Source organism: Dasypus novemcinctus, chromosome 2 (genome assembly GCF_030445035.2).
Source record: "Dasypus novemcinctus isolate mDasNov1 chromosome 2, mDasNov1.1.hap2, whole genome shotgun sequence".
Lineage (NCBI taxonomy): Eukaryota > Metazoa > Chordata > Mammalia > Cingulata > Dasypodidae > Dasypus > Dasypus novemcinctus.
Window position 1 is genome coordinate 90729379 of NC_080674.1, and position 12181 is coordinate 90741559.

The following is a 12181-nucleotide window of genomic DNA, read 5'->3' on the forward strand; positions in this document are numbered from 1 at the left end:
ATTTTAGCTCTTTCTTCTTTTTTAATGTAAGTATTGAGGGCTATAAATTTTCCCCTTAGCCCTGCCTTTGCTGCATCCTATAGGTTCTGATATGTTGTGTTCTCATTGTCATTCATCTCAAGATATTTATTGATTTCTCTCAAAATTTCTTCTTTGACCCATTGGTTATTTAATCTCCATATATATGTGAATTTTCCCTTTTTCTGTCTCTTGTTGATTTTCAACTTTACTCCATTATGATCACAGAAAGTGGTTTGTATAATTTCAATCTTGTTGAGTTTATTGAGATCTGCTTTCTGACAACATATGGTCAATCCTCAAGAAAGATCTATGAGCACTTGAAAAGAATGAATATCTTGCTGTTTGGGGACATAATGTTCTGTTTATGTCTATTAGGTTTAGCTCACTTATCATATTATTCAAGCTCTCTTCTTTTTTATTGATCCTCTGCCTAGATGGTCTATCCAATGCTGAGAATGGTGTATTGAAGTCTCCAGCTATTATTGTAGAGATGTCTATTTCTCCCTTCAGTTTTGCCAGTGCTTGCCTCATATCTTGGGGTCATCCTGGTTTGGTGGATATACATTTATGATTTTTTTCCCCTAGTGAATTGCTCCTTTTATTGATATGTAATGCCTTTCCTTGTCTCTAATAACAGTTTAGCTTTTAAAGTCTATGTCACCTGATATAAGTACAACTACCCCAGCTTTTTTGTTTGTTTGTTTATTGCATGCATGGAATATGATTTTTCAACCTTTCACTTTCACTCTATTGGTGTCCTTGGGTCTAAGGTGAGTTTCTTTTAGACAGCACATAGATGGCTCATATTTTCTTATCCATTTTGCCAGTCTGTGTCTTTTGATTGGGGAGTTTAATCCATTAACATTCAATGTTTTTACTGTTAAAAGAGTTCTTATTTCATCCATTTTGACCTTTGGGTTTTATCTGTCATTTTATTTTCAACACTCTTTTGGCACTTTCAATTACTGTTATTGATACGATCATCATTTATAGACCCTCTTCCAAGCCTCTCTCTCCTGTCCTTCCTTTTCAAGCCATAATACTCCCTTAAGTATTTCCTGCAAAGCTCGTCCTTTTTTATAAACTCTCAGTTTCTGTTTATCTGCAAATATTCTAACTTACCATCATTTTTGAAAGATAATCTTCCTGGATATAAAGTTCTTGGCAGGGAGTTTTTTCTTCCAGTATCTTTAAAATATCATACCACTGCCTTCTTGCCTCCATGGTTTCTCATGAGAAATCAGCACTAATCTTATTGGGTTTCCCTTATAGGTTATACATTACTTTTCTCTTGCTCCTGTCAGAATTCTCTCTTTGTCTTTGGCATTTGACATTCTGATTAGTATGTGTCTTGGAGTTTGTCTATTCAGATTTGTTCAGATGGGAGTACGATATGCTTCTTGGACATGGATGCCTGTGTCCTTCAATAGGGTTGGGAATCCTTCTCTTCTTCTTCTGGGACACCCATGACATGTATGTTTGTACATCTCTTACTGTCACTTAGTTCCCTGAGACCCTTTTCAATTTTTTCTATTCTTTTATTCATCTGTTCTTTTGTATGTTCACATTTGGAGACCATGTCTTCAAACTCACCAATCCTTTCTTCTGTCTCCTCAAATTTGCTGTTATATGCCTTCAGGGTATTTTTAAATTTCATTCATTGTGCCTTTAATTTCAATAAGATCTGCTATTTTTCTATGTATGTCTTCAAATTCTTCTTTGTCCTCAGCCAGTGTTTTCTTAATATCCTTAATTTCTTTAGCCATCTCATTGAATTTATTAAGGATATTTGTTTGAACATCTATGATTAGTTGTCTCAACTCCTTTATGTCATCTTGAGGCTTATCTTGTTCCTTTAACTGGGCCATATCTTCTTTCTGGTATGGATTATAATTTTTTGTTGGTGTCTTGGCATCTGGCTTACTAGATGTATTTATTCTGGGTGCACTTTCTCCTTTTAGTTTAGGGCTTTCTTGTCTTTTCTACCTTGCTGGTCATGTCTTAGGGGCCTAGGTTGTTGTTGGTGCTGTAATCTGTGGAGGTGAAGCTGCCCACATTGCTCCAGGAATTGATGAAGCTTCTCCTACCTTTCTCCCCTGTCAGGGGTAGGGACAGAACCACAACCTTGTAGAGGACAAGACTGTCTTTAGTTGCCCAGGGACTGATAAAGCTTCACACCCTGTCCTTGGGCAGGGATGGAGCTGCAGTTGTGGACAGCAATCTATGCTGTGTGGGTCCAAAATGACCGCACTTGCCCAGGTAGACTGACATAGCACCAGCTCCCCCTCCTTGATGGGGGTGGGGATGGACCCTCTGGAATACCCAACAATCTAATGCATGTGGGCCGAATATACCTGCATTTGCCTTGAGAGGCTTCTGCCCTTTAGGGTGTGGGAACAAAACCACCAGTGCCCAACTGTTCAGCCCCTGTAGGCTGAAAGTATCTGCCATCGTCTGGAGAGACTGAGATAACACCAGCCCTTTCCTATCTTATTAGGGCTTGGGGGTAGATCTACAAGCACCTAACAGCCAGCAGTCCTTGTAGGCCAAAAGTACCCCCCCACACCATTGCCCAGAGAGGCTGTCGGGACACCAGATCCCTCCTATCCTGGGGATAGATCCACAAGTGTCCAACAGTCCAGTCCGTGCAGGCTGAAAGTGCCTGCCATTGCAAAGGGCATTATTTTGATAAACCACATAGCATGAGTAGAGACAGCAAGATCCTGATATGTAGTTAAAAATGCCCTGGGCTGTTGCAATGCTTAGCAGGGGCATAAAATATGTATTGAGGTGTAAGAGAATGAGACAAAGCTAATAGTACTACTACTACTATTGTAATTGTTTTGAGGACTTTGAATGTCAAACTGACATTAAAATTAATGCAGCAGTTAACCATTAGTAACTTTTGCACTACTTAATGAGAGATTTGATTTTTGAAGAAAGAGAGAGACTGCAGTCAAGCAGATATATTTTCAAATTCCATTTAGGAGGACATCTCAAATTTTAGTAGACATGCACTCTAGAAATGAATAGTGACAGTACACATGGAAACTAGAGGTGCTGTAGAATGAGAATACTAGGATAATTGGTTGAATTATGAGGATAGAGAAGAGTCAAAGATAAATTCAAGATTTCTTTCCAGACTAGGTGCACAGAAGCAGGGATGGTTGGATCTGGATGAAGGAAGAAGACATCTGTGTTTGGACCATGACTAATCTGAAGGGTTTACAGGTGAGCATTTAGACAGAGGTAGCCAGCAGACAGAGGGAAGTGTTTTTCCTCTATAACAGGGAGAAGAAAGGGAGAGAAACATGGCACTGATGGTTGAAGTGTGAAATTACTAAACAGGTGGGTAATAAAATAGAATAAAGACAAGAGGGCTGAGAACAAAATATTCAGGAATAAAGGGCTTGGGCTGGTATGAACAAAGGAAAAGAACTGAAAATAGAAGTGAACTTGGACAGTAATTCTAATAATAATGACTTGTCTTTACTCAAGTTTGGCTAACAATGAACAATGCCAAATTTAATGGCTTAAAACAATATAAGTTTATTTCTTTATCAAGCAACTGTCCAACATGGATGTTCCTGGTTAGGCAGCCCTCTTCCAGGTCCTTGGAACCTTTCTTAATTCACTGTTCTATACCTTATCTTTAAAATGGTAATAATAACAGAATCTAACCCATAAGGTCATTATGAAGATTAAATGAATTAATCAAGTGTTTAAATAGTGTATGAGACCTTGTGTTAGGCAAGGGTTTCTTTGACTTTAAAGCACAAGTAACAAAAGGAAAATTAGATAAATGGGACTGCATCAAAATTAAAAATTTTTGTGCTTCAAAGGACTTCATTATGAAAGCAAAATGACAACTTAGAGAAAGGGAGAAAATATTTGGAAGCCATATGTCTGATAAGGGTTTAATATCTAGAATATGTAATTAACTCCTATAACTCATCAATAAAAAGACAAACAACCCAACTTTAAAATGGGCAGAAGGTTTGAATAGACATTTCTCCAAAAAAGATATACAAATGGCCAAAAGGCACATGAAAAGATGCTCAACATCATTAGCTGTTAGAGAAATGCAAATCAAAGCTATAATGAGATACAATTTCACACCCACTAAACTGGTTATTATTTAAAAAATGGAAAATTGCAAGTGTTGAAAAGGCTGTGGAGAAATAGGAGCACTCATTCATTGATGGTAGCAATGGAAAATGGTGCAGCCAGTGTGGAAGATAGTTTGATGTTTTCTCAAAAAGTGAAGTTACCATATGACCTGGGAAACTCACTTGTAGACTTTTACCCAAAAGAATGGAAGGCAGGGAATTGAACAGCTATTTTCACACTGATATTCATAGTAGCATTATTCACAGTTGCCAAAAGATGGAAGCAACACAAATGTCTATCATATAAATGGATAGACTAAGTGTGGTATTTACATATAGAGGTATATTATTCAACCATGAAAAGGAAAGAAATTTTGATACATGTGAAAACATGGATGAACCATGAAGACACCACATTAAGCAAAAGGGGCCAGACACAAAAGATAAATATTATCAAATCTCACTGACATAAAATAATTAGAATGAGCAAATTCTTAGGGTCAGAAACTAGAGTATAAGTTACAAGGGGCCGGGGTGAGGGCAGGGAATGGGAGTTAATGCTTAAATTGTACAAAGTTTCAGTTTGGGGTGATGAAAAAGTTTTGATAATGATGGTAGTGATGGTAGCACAATATCGTGACATATATAACAGAACTGAATTACATATTTTAATGTGGCTAAAAGGGAAATTTTAGGTTGTTTGTATGTTCTGGAATAACCATTTAAAAAAAACCATAGGACTGTACAACATAAACAGTGAATGCTAGTGTAAAGCACGGCTTATAGTTAGTAGTACAATTATAATAATATTCTTACATCAGTTGTAACAAATGCACCACACTAATGCAAGCTGTTAATAATGGGGAGGGGTAATATGGAAACCCTGAACCTTCTGCATGATTATTCTGTAATAACCCTGCAACTTCTCTAATTAAAAAAAAAATTTTAAATAGTGCCTGACTTATGCCTGGGTTGTAGTAAGTACTCTGTAAGGATTAGCCATTATTATCATATTAGGAAAACCATATTCAGACTGTAGCTAATTTAATGGCAGAGCAGGCATTAAATAATGTGAAATGTTGTTGAACAGCAGCAGACGCTAAAGAAAAAGCCATTGATTTGTCCATTAAGCTATATAAAAAAAACTGCAGGAAATTCTCTGTTATAGTTGTTTAGCACCAGCCAAATAAGAGATGAAAGAGACAGGATTCCCAACTTCCAGCAATTTTCACTTTATATGTTTAGAACTGCAAAATAAATGACCTCTCAGAAAATCAGATGACACTGCTAAATCCTAGAAGGTTCAGAGGGCATCTTACTCTAAGGTCTCAAACTGAGGTAAATAAGCCATGCCTTGGAAAGAGTGGTTATCAATTTAAGATTCACCTTTTATTTTTCCTCTTCTCAGAACAAGATCTTTTAGTAAGCCACAACTAGAGGACCTGGGTCAGTTAATTTCACCAGAGCAAGTACTTCACTGTACTTTATGTACATGTTAGTGTAAGGATGAATTTTGCCCATGAGGGTTTCTTTATTTCTGGAAGATTCACCTTCCTCTCTGTCTTCTATTGCTTCCCACCCCTACCAAATTTTCTTTCCGTTTTGGATATTTTATGATTTGTTGGTAAATGCTCAAATATCCTGCCTGTTGTTTTTGTTTTGTTTTAGTTACACTTTAAAATCAAACTTTTGTTTTGATATGTGTAGATTCACATTTTAGTTGTAAGAAATAATAGAGAGATCTAGTGCATCCTTTATACAGATTTCCTCAATGGTAACATTTTGCCAGTACAATGTAGCACAATATAGTATAAGACCACAACCAGGATATTGACATTGATAAATCAAGATACAGAACATTTTCATTCCACAAGGATCATTACCCTATTATAGCCAAACCCACTTCCCTCTTGCTTCTACTCCCTCCTTGATCCCTGACAACCACTAATCTCATTTCCATTTTTAAAATGTTGTACTTTTAAGAATGTTTTATAGATAAACCATGCAGTATGTAACCTTTTGGGACTGGCTTTTTTCACTTAGCATAACTCTATGGTGATTACTCTATTTTGTTGCATGTATCAATAGTTGATTTCTTTTTACTGCAGAATAATATTTTATGATATGGGTGTACCAGTTTCTTTAACTATATGCTTGTTGAAAGACATCTGGGTTGTTTCCAATTTTGAGCTATGTCTTAGTTTGCCAGATTGCTAATCACACAATGGGTTGGCTTAAATGGCAAGCATTCATGGGCTCATGTTTTCAGAGGCCAGAAGTACAACATCACGAGATTGGCAAGGCCTGCTTTCTCCCTGCAGACTATGGCATTTTGGTGCTGGCTTCCTGATAATCTTTGGTGTTTCCTAGCACATGGTGATATACTCCCCTTTCTCTTCTGGGTTCCTGCAGACTTCTTGCTTCTGGTTCCTTCCCATGTTTTTTCTTTATAAAGTCTTCCGTAATCTGGATTAAAGGCAACCCTGGTTCAGTTTACCACAGTTTAACTAAAAATAACATCTTAAAAAGGTCTTATTAGCAATGGGTTACACCTACAGGGACAAGTATTAAGATTAAGAACAGGGAAGCGAGCTTGGCCCAATGGATAGGGCATCCACCTACCACATGGGAGGTCCCCGGTTCAAACCCCGGCCCTCCTTGACCCGTGTGGAGCTGGTCCATGCGCAGTGCTGATGCACACAAGGAGCGCTGTGCCACGCAGGGGTGTCCCCTGCGTAGGGGAGCCTCACACACAAGGAGTGCGCCCCATAAGAATAGCTGCCCAGCGTGAAAGAGAGTGCAGCCTTCCCAAGAATGGAGTTGCACACACGGAGAGCCTACACAAGATGACGCAACAAAAAGATTCCTGGTGCTGCTGATAAGGATAGAAGCGGTCACAGAAGAACACATAGCAAATGGACACAGAGAGCAGACAACCAGGGGGGATGGGAAGGGGAGAGAAATAAATAAAAAAATAAATCTTAAAAAAAAAGATTAAGAACATGTCTAAATTGGGGTACATATTTCAACCCACCACAAGCTGTTACAGTTAAAGTTACTATTGACATCCATATTCAGGTTTTAGTGTGAATTTAAGTCTTCATTTCTCTGGGATAAATGCCCATGAGGGCAATTGCTTGGTCAGAAAGTACTGGCATGTTTAGTATTTTAAGAAACTTTCAAACTGTTATGCATTGGAGGCTGTACGATTTTACATCACCACCAACAATGTATGAATGCATCTTCTGCATCCTTGCCAGATTTTGACATTGCCCTTTATTTTGAAATTTTAGCCATTCTGATAAGTACTTAGTGATATTTCATTGTCATTGTAATTTTCGTTTGCCTAACGGCTAATGATGTTGAACATTTTTTCTTGCATTCATTTGTCATCTGTATATCTTCTTTGGTGAAGCGTCTTCTTATGTCTTTTGCCCATGTTCTAATTGGATTGTTTGCTTTTTTACTGTTGAGCTTTGAAGCTCTTTCTGGATACAAGTCCTTTGGCAGATAAGTGGTTAAAAACATTTTCTCCCGTTCTATAGCATGTCTTTTCATTCTCTTAACAGGGTCTTTTGCTGGTCAAATATTTTCAAAAATTTTGATGAAGTTTAATTTATCAGTTTTTTCTTTTATGGATGATGTGTTTGGTGTCAAGTCTAAGAACTTTTGTGTCATTTTAGATGCCAATTTTTCTTATAGGTTCTTATCTAAAAGTTTTATTGTTTTACATTTTACATTAAAGTTCAGGACCCATTTTGTGTTAATTTCTGTATAGGGTGTATTATGGGTCAAGGTTGATTTTTCCTGCCTATGGATATCCAATTGCCCTAGCACCATACATTGAAAAGGCTACATTTACTTCACTGAATTGCTTCTGCATCTTAGTAAAAAATCAGTTCGGTATATTTGTGCAGGTCTACCTCTGGGTTCTTGTCCATTTTTTCCATCAATACCGCACATTCTTAGTTACCTTAGCTGTATAATAAATCTAGTCATTGGGTAGACTGGTTCCTCCTACCTAAATATTTTCAAAATTGTTTTAATTATTCTAGATTCTTTGACTTTCTTTGTAGTCTTTAGAATAATCTTATCTATACCTACAAAAACCTCACTAGAATTTCTATAAGAATTGCATTAAACCTATATATCATTTAGGAGAATTGATATTTTTCTTATGTTGTGTCTTTCAATCCATGAACATGGTATATCTCATCATTTTTAAATTTCTTTCATCAATGTTTTGTAGTTTTCTGCCTGCAAGTAAGTCCCATTCAAGTATTGCTAGGTTTATACCTAATTATTTCATTTCTCTTTGAGCAATTATATATGGTATTTTATTTTACTTTTTTTTAAAGATTTATTTATTTTTCTTTATTTCTCTCCCCTTTCCCCCCGCCAGTTCTCTGCTGTCTGTGTCCATTCACTGTGTGTTCCTCTGTGACCACTTCTATCCTTATCAGCAGCACCAGGAATCTGTGTTTCTTTTTGTTGCGTCATCTTGTTTTGTAGGCTCTCCATGTGTGCGACGCCATTCTTGGGCAGGCTGCATTCTCTTTCATGCTGGGTGGCTCTCCTTATGGGGCACACTCCTTGTGCGTGGGGCTCCCCTATGTGGGGACACCCCTGCATGGCACAGCACTCCTTGTGAGCATCTGCACTGCACATGGGCCAGCTCCACACGGTCAAGGAGGCCTAGGGTTTGAACTGCGGTCCTCCCATATAGTAGGCAGATGCCCTAGGCACTGGGCCAAGTCTGCTTCCCTTATTTTACTTTTAAATTTATTTTTTAGGTGGTACCAGGGATTGAACCCAGGACCTGTACATGGGAAGCAGGAACTCAACCACTTCAGCTACATCCACTTCCCTGAATTTTATTTTTAATCTCATTGTCCATGTGTTCATTGTGGATTTTTCTGTGTTTATGTTGTATTTTGAGCCTTTATGAACTCATTTATTAGTTCTGGCAGTTTTTTTGTAGATTCCTGGGATTTTCTATTTAGACCATCATACCATCTGCACATAAGGAGAGTTTTATTTCTCCCTTTCTGATCTGTATGTCTTTTATTTAATTTTCTTGCCTTATTGCACTCATCAGAACTTCAAGCACTATGCTGAAAAGAGTGGTGAGAGTTAACATCTTTGCCTTATCCTCGAACTTAGGGGGAAAGTGTTCATTCTTTCAACATTAAGTGTAATGGAAACTAAGGTTTTTGTAGAGGATTTTCGTCAAGTTGAAAAATTTATCCTCTGTTGCTAGTTTTCTGAGAGTTTTAATCATGAATTTGTGTTGAATTTTGTCAAATGGGTCTCATAAAATGCTTTTTATGCATCACTTGATATGACTGTTGAGTTTTCTTCTTTAGCCTGTTAGTATGGTGAATTTAAATTGAACCAGCCTTGCATCCATGGAATAAACTTCACTGGCTCATATTGTATAATTATTTTCATATATTGTTGAATTCTATTTTCTAATCATTTTTAAATGTTTTATTGCATCTATATTTATGAGGAATATTGGTCTGTAGTTTTCTTTTTTGTCTTGTCTTTGTCTGATTGTCTCATTTTAGTGTCAGGGTAATAATAACTACATAAAATGAACTGGGAAGTTTATTAGTTTCGTAGGCTGCTGGAAGCAGATATCATGAAATGAGTTGGGTTAAACAGTGGGAATTTATTTGCTCATGGTTTTGAGACCAGGACAATGTCTAAATCAAGGCATCAGCAAGGTGGTGCTTTCTTCCTGAAGACTGACTGTCAGCAATCCCTGTCTCCTTTGCCACATGGCAAGGCAATGGCAGCATCTATTTGTCTTTCTGCTTTTTTCTGGGCTTTGTTGCTTTAACCTTCTTACTTCCATGGCTTTCTCCCCCTCTGTCTAAATTTCATTCTCTTATAAAGGATTCTAGTAAGAGGATTAAGACCCATCTGACTGAGGTGGGACACAACTTAACTGAAGTAACGTTAACAAAAGGTCCTGCTTACAATGGGTTTGCATTCGTGGGAATGGATTAAATTTAAGATGTTTTTCTGGGATATATATAGCTTCAAAACACACGTAAGTGGGGAGTTATTAAATGATCAATTCAATTTCCTTAATAGTCACAGTACTATTCAAATGATCTATTTCATGAGTTGTGCTTTTCAAAGAATTGGTCAATCTCATATAAATTGTCAAATTTATGTGTGTTGAGCCATCCATACTATTCCTGTATTACTCTTTTCATGTCTGTAAGATCTGTAGTGATATCTTCTATTCATTCCTGTTGTTGGTAATTTCTCTTTATATTTTAAGTCTTGCTAGAGGCTTGTAAATTTTATTGCTCTTTTCAAAGAACCAGCTTTTTGTTTCATTGAGTTCTTTCTATTGTTTTATGTTTTCAATTTTATTGATTTTTGCTGTTATCTTTATTATATCTTGCTTGTTTTGGGTGTTCTATACTCTTATTGTTTTAGGTATTTGAGGTGGGAGCTTATACATTGATTTGATACTGTTCTTTTTTTTTAAAGATTTATTTTATTTATTTCTGTCCCTCCCCTCATTGTTTGTGCTTACTGTCTGCTCTCTGTGTCTGTTCATTGTGTATTCTCAGTGTCTGCTCATCTTCTTTTTAAGAGGCACCAGGAACCAAACATGGGACCACCCATGTGGGAGGGAGGCACCCAATTGCTTGAACCACATTCACTCCCTTCTTGTTGTGTCTATCATTGTGTTTCTTCATTGTGTCTCCTCATCACATCATCTTGCTGTGTCATCTTATTGAATCAGCTCATCACGCCAGCCTGTTGCATCAGCTTGTCATATCAGTTTGCTGTCTTGCTCATCTTCTTTAGGAGGCACCAGGAACTGAACCTATGTGTTAGGTGGGTGCCCAACTGCTTGAGCCACATCTGCTTCCTGATACTTTTCCTCTTTCAAAAGGCATGCATCTAGTGTTATTAATTTCTCTCTCAGAACTGCTTTATCTGAGTTCTACAAATTTTGGTAAGTTATCTTTTTATAACACTCAGTTCAATGTATTTTTCAATTTCCCTTTAGACTTCCTCTTTCATCCAGGGATTATTTAAAAGTGTGTTATTTAGTTTCCAAGACTGTGGAAACTTTGCTGTTATTTTCTGTTATTGACTTCTAGTTTAACTCTATTGTGGTCAGAGAACATGCTCTGGATGATTTCAACCTTTAAGATTTGTTGAGGTTTTTGTTGATGACCTAGTATTGGTCTAAGCTTGTATCTGTTCCATGGGAACTTGAAAACGATGTGTATTCTGCTGTTGTTGCTGCTGTTGCTGTTGTATGCTGCTGTTGTTGTTGGAGTTTTCTAGAAATACTGACTAGATCTTGTTGGTTGATGGTGAAGTTGAATTCATCTATATCATTTTATATCCTTTTCTGTCTAGTTATATCAATTGTTGAGAAAGGGGTTGGTTTTGTTTGCTAAGGCCATCAATACAAAGTACCAGAAATGTGTTGACTTTTATAATGGGAATTTATTAGAATAAGATCTTACAGCTCCAAGTCTGTGAACATGTCCAAATCAAGGCATCATCAGAGATGCTTTCTCACCAAAGGTCAGCTGCTGGATCCTGGATTCCTGCCATGTGATGTAGCAAAGTAGTGGCTTTCTGTTTGGATCTCTGCCTTCTCCTCCAGGCCACTTTCTTTGTCAGCTTTGAGCTGCTCCTAGGTTTCCAAGGGCCTCTTTCCATGTCTCTGTGCACTACTGATTCTAGTCTCAGAGTTCTTTTTTACTGTGTGTTTCTGCTTCCAGTTCTCAGTTTATATAAGATCCCAGCAAGAGGGCAGAGACCCAACCTGGGTCATGCCTTCCTGACATAATCCAATCAAAGGTCTTAAAGTGATCTGATCAGGTGATCTAATCAAAACGTTCCTTAACCAAACCTAACCAAAATCTCCTACATAAAATAGACTTACACATACAAAAATGGATTTGCTCAAGAGCAAAATTTTCTGGGAATTACAAAAAACTCAAACCAGGACAGGGGTGTTAAAGTCTACAACTGTAATTGTGGATTTAGTCCATTCACTTCTA